Here is a 7,824-nt window from a genome sequence, read left to right as displayed (position 1 = left end):
AGCAGAGGAGCAAGATGGCCGCCGACCTCCACCGGAAGTGGAGGCCGCAGTGTGCTCACCACCATGAGGCCTCTCCGACATGTCCCCCGCAGCCCCGGGCGAGCTCTCCTGCCTCATGTCACAGTGCGCCGAGCACCGCACTTCCCGGGGGTCCTGGACTCACTTCTTCAGCGTCGAGACCCGTGGGAGCCAGGCCGCCTCCTTCGTCACACGCCTCTGACGGGGTCGGGGCCACCTCACGCTCACCTCTGGCGTCCTCCGCTCCCGCCCATGAAACCAGATTCGTCGCGCCATCCCGGACTGCAGGTGCAGGGGTGCGACCAGCAGCCGGAGCGCGAGGTCCCTGCTGGGGCTCAGAGCACACCGGCGGGTGCGAGGGGCAAGGTCCGGCGACAGCCTGACCGGCGGGCGGGTCCCCCTGCTCCTCCGGCCCGCAGACGGTTCCTCTCCTGCCGAGGACGGAGATGGGAACAAGCCCCGCAACTGCTGCTCCACTGACTCGGCTCCCATCTCTTCGGCAGCACACCTCACGCGGTCCAGCAGCTCTTCTACAGACATCCTGCAGGTCAGTCACAACTTCTGACCGGATCATTCGGCAGACTGCTGCCACGTGATCCTCCCACCTTCTTATACCTTCCCCCTATCCAACTCTGCCCCTACTCTTGCCCCTCCCCTAGTCATGGCCCCTCCTGTTACCCTTTCAGTCTCACTCCCGGGGCTTACTAGAGAGGGGGAAAAGTGGCCATGTTTTTGTAGTGCTGGATGATCCCTTTAATTTTACAAAATACAAAAATGCTGTTGAATTGTAACTATTTTTAACACATAAATTTAATAAAACAAAAATAATTAAAATAATTTCATACATTTTAAAGGGAATGAATTATTAGAAAAACATGCCTCCAGTTCATCAGTACATCAGAGCCAGTAGCATCACAGAAGGGCTGTCCCTAAGTGCCCAACGCTCCCAGGGAGGCGAGATTACACAGGATGTTTCCCGACAGCCATGACTAGTTAACAGGCCAAGGACCGCCCTATGCCTAAATAGGTATTTACATATGGCGCAGGACATTTACAAAGTACGTTTTTGGGCCATACACATTATGCTGATAGTGATTACTTATATGATTGGAAACAGTGCTGGGGCTACATTTCCCTGTATTTTTTTCAGGTTGGGGCATGTTTTTCTATTGATTGGCTACCTTGAAATTTGAAAGCTGACAGAGACAGCCTAGAACACTCCTTCAATAAGAGAGAGAACCTGAAACATTACTCCCATTTTAAAAAAAAAGTCTGAATCAATGAACCTGCAATATAACCACCCTGCACCTACAGCACAGCCTGAAGGCACTTTGTCTATACTCTACAGGTGTGCATTAGGGGTAAGCAGCAGCCAGACTGCTCTGGTGGTGAGAACAAATGAGTCGGCAATGATTTTTCATCACACTAGACCCATATCTCCACCAACATTACCTGTCAGTAGAGTCTCGTGAGTGCTCCATACACTTTATAATGGCAAGCGGTGGGTTCAGACAACAGAAGTATAAAGTGTACGGGGACCCTAACTTTATTAAAAAGAGTAAGGCCATCGGAAAGGTGGGACCACTTGAGGATCCCTCAATGTTTAGTCTAATGCTGTGTTCACACGTACAGATTTTTGGTTGCAGGTGGTGAAAACAAAGCCAGGAATGGATTTGAAAAGGAGAAATCTTAATTTTTCCTTTATGACCAGTTCTCTATTGATAGTCTGTTTCTGGCTTTGGTTTCAATAAATGCATTGAAAAATCTGTCTGTATGAACCAGGGGTGGGCAATTAATTATCCCATGGGGACACAAAAGAAATTGAAATGGTTTTCGAGGGCACTTACGTGGGGATTGCAGTGAGGCGGGTGTGTGGGTCTGTGTGTGTGTGTGTGTGTGTGGCGGGGGGGTGAGCAGATTCACAGGTGACGTCTTCTTTGATCTGAGGCGTCACTTTCCCTTCTCCTCTCTGGCATAGGCCTCATCTCTTCAGAACCTGCCAGACAAATATCTTGGGCTATGCACTTTTCCTTCAATTTCCTTCCCTTTTTCCAACCTATAGGCTCCCATACAGTAGTAATTCCGCAGTTTGGTGTCGTGCGCAGTAAAGTGAGTAGGTATGTGGGTTGCCCCGTGTGTAGAATGCATACATATGTGCCCCCGATATAGAAGTAATGCCCCTGCTATGCACCCCCATAATAATAATCCCCTTGCTATGCACCTCCCACCACCCATAGTAATAATGCCCCCCTGTTGTGAACCCTCCCACCCACAGTAATAATTCTCCCTGGTGTGACCCCCCCCCCCCCCACAGTAATAATGCCCCTGTTTTGTACAGCCCCCCCCCCCCCCATTAATATTGCCCCCTGCTGTATACAGCCCCCACCCACAGTAATAATACCCCTTGCTGTATACAGCCCCCCCCCCACTCATAGTAATAATGCTTCCTGTTGTATACAGCCCCCACTCACAGTAATAATGCCCCCTGTGGTGCTCCAGAAAACACAATGCTCACCTACTGCAGGAAATCAGCATCTTCCATCTTCTGGCTACAGTGTCTGTCAGCTAGACGGATCCTCCAGCAAGTGTGATGACGTCATATCATTGCGCCAGCTGGAGAGAACACGTCCCGGCTGCTCATAGACTGCAGACACCAGGTGCCCACAGCTTATGACAATGAATAAAGCAGCAGGTTTATTCTATTATCCTCCATAAGTTTAGCTCGCTCACACTGCAGTGAGCCTGCTGCACATAACAGCAGCGGCATATACCCAGAAGCTGCGCAGCCGCAGCTAAAAAGGGGAAACGGGCCGGGCAGAGTAGGTGCACAGGCCACACGTTGCCAGGTCTGCTATGAACACACCCTAATGCTGGCTGCATATACGATACAAGCAACACAGACTAATAAACAAGGCATCAGGCAAATCAGGTCAACTTCCAGAAACTCCTCCTATTTTGCATAAGCCGCATGCAACATTACCATTTAGGTTAATTATATGTATAGCTTTGTAGATTATATCCAATGCTGTTCTTACCTGTGTCTCACAACTTAGTATCTTGCTGACATACTTGCTGACATTAAATGTCCTATACTAACATATAAGTATGATGTGACAGCAAATATGTGTTACACTGCCACTGATGTGCTTCTAATAATCAACCCTATTCAGGAAATAAATTATAGGGATAAAATGAAAAGCTGTACTACAGAGAAAACAGAAGGTCAAACGTACGTCAAATGTCAGTCTCTAGAAGATTGCATTGTTGCATAAAAAAGAAGATTGGGAAATAATAAAAATAGCTATTGGCTTCCACTTTTGAAAACCTGAGCAGATTGTAAATTATTAAAGGGGTAGTGCGGTGCTAAAAAAATATTCACAGAATAACACACATTACAAAGTTTTACAACTTTGTAATGTATGTTATGTCTGTGAATCGCCCCCTTCCCCGTGTCCCACCACCCCCACCCGTGTACCCGGAAGTGTATGGTGCATTGTACATTACCTGATCGGTGTCGAGCCCGTCCGCCATCTTGTGCCAAACGTCATCTTCGGACGGACGGACGAATCGCTGCCAACGCCCCCCCTCGGCCGCATCATAACTGTGCTCAGCCGCGATTGGCTGAGCACAGTTATGCTCAGCCAATCGCGGCTGAGCAGCTGATTACACGGGGAAGGGGGCGATTCACAGACATAACATACATTACAAAGTTGTATAACTTTGTAATGTGTGTTATTCTGTGAATAATTTTTTAGCGACGCTTTACCCCTTTAAATCATTTTCCAGAATAACAGATACGGGGAATATAAACACAATCCGGTGTGAGATTGAACATATAATATTAACCCCTTAGCGACCCATGACGTATCTGATACGTCATGGCGCCGCGGGGGGTGTTCAGAGCGGGCCGGGCAGTGCCTCTGTTAGCCGGCGCGGGTCAAACCTGACAGCTGCATTGAAGTGCTTTATGCACACTATCCCTGGTGTCTAGTGGGTCGGATCTCCCCCCCGCGATGCGATCGCGGGGGGGAGATCCGTTCTTCTGCCCGTTTCGGGCCTCAGCGTCGGAATGACCCCGGCTCGGCAATAGATTGCTATGGCCTGCAGCAGGCCATAGCAATCTATGACCGATCTGATGGATCTTTGCTGTGTATATACACAGCATTGATCTCTATGAGAGATCAGTGCTATGTATATACAAGCCCCCCAGGGGGGCTTCTAGTCCATGTAAAAAAAAAAGTAAAAAAGTGTTTTTATGTATAAAAAATCCCCTCCCCTAATAAAAGTCCAAATCACCCCCCTTTTCCCATTTTATAAATATAAATTAATAAATAAATAAATAAACATATTTAGTATCGCCGCGCGCGTAATCGCCCGAACTATTAATTAATCACATTCCTGATCTCGCACGGTAAACGGCGTCAGCGCAAAAAAATTCCAAAGTGCAAAATTGCGCATTTTTGGTCACATCAAATCCAGAAAAAATGTAATAAAAAACGATCAAAAAGTTGTATATGCGCAATCAAGGTACCGATAGAAAGAACACATCATGGCGCAAAAACTGACACCTCACACAGCCCCATAGACCAAAGGATAAAAGCGCTATAAGCCTGGGAATGGAGCGATTTTAAGGAACGTATATTTGTTAACAATGGTTTGAATTTTTTACAGGCCATCAGATACAATATAAGTTATACATGTTATATATCATAGTAATCGTAACGACTTGAGGAACATGCATAACAAGTCAGTTTTACCATAGGACGGACGGCGTAAATGCAAAACTCCCCGAAATCAAAACAATTTCGTTTTTTTTTTTTTCAATTTGACAGCGCAAATGATTTTTTTCCGGTTTCGCAGCATATGTTATGGAAAAATAATGCCGGTCATTGCAAAGTACAATTGGTTTCGCAAAAAATAGGTGCTCATATACGTCTCTAGGTGAAAAAATGCAAGCGCTATGGACTTTTAAACTTAAAATGGAATAAGCAAAAGCGCAAAAACGAAAATAGGCTTTGACCTTAAGGGGTTAAAGGGAATTTGTCTTCAGATAATGACCCATTGTTTAAATCAAGTTTTTACATTAAACATATTTTTTTCCAGAGCAACTAAAAGATTTCTTATTACACAATGTATTGGCGAATTATCAGCAAAAGACCAAAGAAGCTTTTTCAACATTCTGAAAGATGAAGATTAGTGACAATCTAATGATTTCATGTTCATTGTGCACTCGCTTAAAGGGGTTGTCCAGCGAAAACATTTTTTTTTTCTGGTGTCATAAAGTTAAATAGATTTGTAATTTACGTCTATTAAAAAAAATCTCAACTCTTCCCATACTTATTAGCTGCTGTATGTACTGCAGGAAATGTTTTATTTTCAGTCTGACAAAGTATTCTCTGGCCGAGACAGGAACTGTCCCAGAGAAATCTTCTCCTACTCTGGAGAGTTCCTATCTTGGCCAGAGATTTCATCAGAGAGCAAAGTGTCAGACTGAAAAAATTTTTGGGCCACTTTTGACCTTTTGACCATTTACTGTGTGAGATCAGCAAAACACAGTTATCACTGAACTCAAGGAGAACAGTGAAAAAAAATTCCAATGAAGTACTCAATCAAGAGTCTCCACTGATGCCCCCAAAAATTTAAATATGCAAAACAGGAGTCCGTGGAGCCTCGGTTGCGAGTCTCAAAACACGGGATAGCCAGATATCTCTAGCCTGTTGCCACGGGGTGCCTCCATAATGGGGAGAGCACCACACCACCCTGATAGATAGCCCCTTAAGTCCCACTCGGTTGCGAGTATTGGAACATAAATAGGGAAACACCAGGGTGGCCCCTTTTTGTCAATGTCTAACTCAAGGTGCGAGTATTGCGATCATGACAAGGGCTTGCCAAGGCAGGCTTCCATCCACAGACAGCCGTTTCAGGGTTTTTGCCCTCGTCAGTGTGGAGTAGGATTCTGGCTAGTTGGGGCAATAGCAAATCGACCAACAAAACACAGTTATCACTGAACTCAAGGAGAACAGTGAAAAAAAATTCCAATGAAGTACTCAATCAAGAGTCTCCACTGATGCCCCCAAAAATTTAAATATGCAAAACAGGAGTCCGTGGAGCCTCGGTTGCGAGTCTCAAAACACGGGATAGCCAGATATCTCTAGCCTGTTGCCACGGGGTGCCTCCACAGACAGCCGTTTCGGGGTTTTTGCCCCTCGTCAGTGTGGAGTAGGATTCTGCCTGCCTTGGCAAGCCCTTGTCATGATCGCAATACTCGCACCTTGAGTTAGACATTGACAAAAAGGGGCCACCCTGTTGTTTCCCTATTTATGTTCCAATACTCGCAACCGAGTGGGACTTAAGGGGCTATTTATCAGGGTGGTGTGGTGTTCTCCCTATCATGGAGGCACCCCGTGGCAACAGGCTAGAGATATCTGGCTATCCCGTGTTTTGAGACTCGCAACCGAGGCTCCACGGACTCCTGTTTTGCATATTTAAATTTTTGGGGGCATCAGTGGAGACTCTTGATTGAGTACTTCATTGGAATTTTTTTTCACTGTTCTCCTTGAGTTCAGTGATAACTGTGTTTTGTTGGTCGATTTGCTATTGCTCCAACTAGCCAGAATCCTACTCCACACTGACGAGGGGCAAAAACCCTGAAACGGCTGTCTGTGGATGGAAGCCTGCCTTGGCAAGCCCTTGTCATGATCGCAATACTCACACCTTGAGTTAGACATTGACAAAAAGGGGCCACCCTGGTGTTTCCCTATTTATGTTCCAATACTCGCAACCGAGTGGGACTTAAGGGGCTATTTATCAGGGTGGTGTGGTGCTCTCCCTATCATGGAGGCACCCCGTGGCAACAGGCTAGAGATATCTGGCTATCCCGTGTTTTGAGACTCGCAACCGAGGCTCCACGGACTCGTTTTGCACTGTGTGAGATCAGGAATGAGATAATTTAATAGTTGGGGCGATTAGGCATGTGGCGATATGAAATATGTTTATTTATTTATTTATATTTATAAAATGGGAAAAGGGGAGTGATTTGGACTTTTATTAGGGGAGGGAATTTTTTATTAATGAAAAAAACATTTTTACTTTTTTTTTTTTTTTTTTTTTACTTTAACTAGAAGTCCCCCTGGAGGACTTCTATATACACAGCAATGATCAGTGAGATTGGTGATATACATTGCTCTGGTCTGTATTGCAGAGCCAGGATCAGTGTCAGTGCGAAGCTGAGGCCCAGCCCGGTGAGAAGAACGGATCTCCCCCCTGCGATCACATCATGGGGGGAAGTTCCGTCCCACTAGACACCAGGGACATCGGGAGCAGAGCCTAATTAGCCAGCGCAGCAGCAGGACCCGCATGGGTTAATAGAGGCGCTCCCCGGCCATCTTCAAACTCCCCTCGCGCCGCCATGACGGACCAGGTACGTCATGAGACGCTAAGGGGTTAAACATACATGCCAACTTGTACTTCAAAAATATGTTATGTGCATACAATGGCCAAAAGCCTCATAGTAGAAAGGTAGATATACCAAAAGAGTTGAAAAATCTCCTGGACTCCAGAGGAGCCTTAAGAAACATCCCAGACTGCAGCGCTTGGTTAACATCTACTGAAAATGGTGCCAGGATGCTACATTATCATCATCATCAATATTATTATTTATTTTTTAAATGTGCCATTAATTACAGAGTGCCATACAAGTGATAGGCCGTGACAAACAGCCTGGGAGGGCGTACAATCTACAAGGTAAGGGGAAGGAGACAGAAGGTAAAAGGCAGCCAGTGAAAGTGTGATGCCGAATTATTGTAG

Source organism: Dendropsophus ebraccatus, chromosome 3 (assembly GCF_027789765.1).
Source record: "Dendropsophus ebraccatus isolate aDenEbr1 chromosome 3, aDenEbr1.pat, whole genome shotgun sequence".
Lineage (NCBI taxonomy): Eukaryota > Metazoa > Chordata > Amphibia > Anura > Hylidae > Dendropsophus > Dendropsophus ebraccatus.
The sequence above is the reverse complement of the archived record's forward strand: the minus strand, read 5'-3'. Positions refer to the sequence as shown.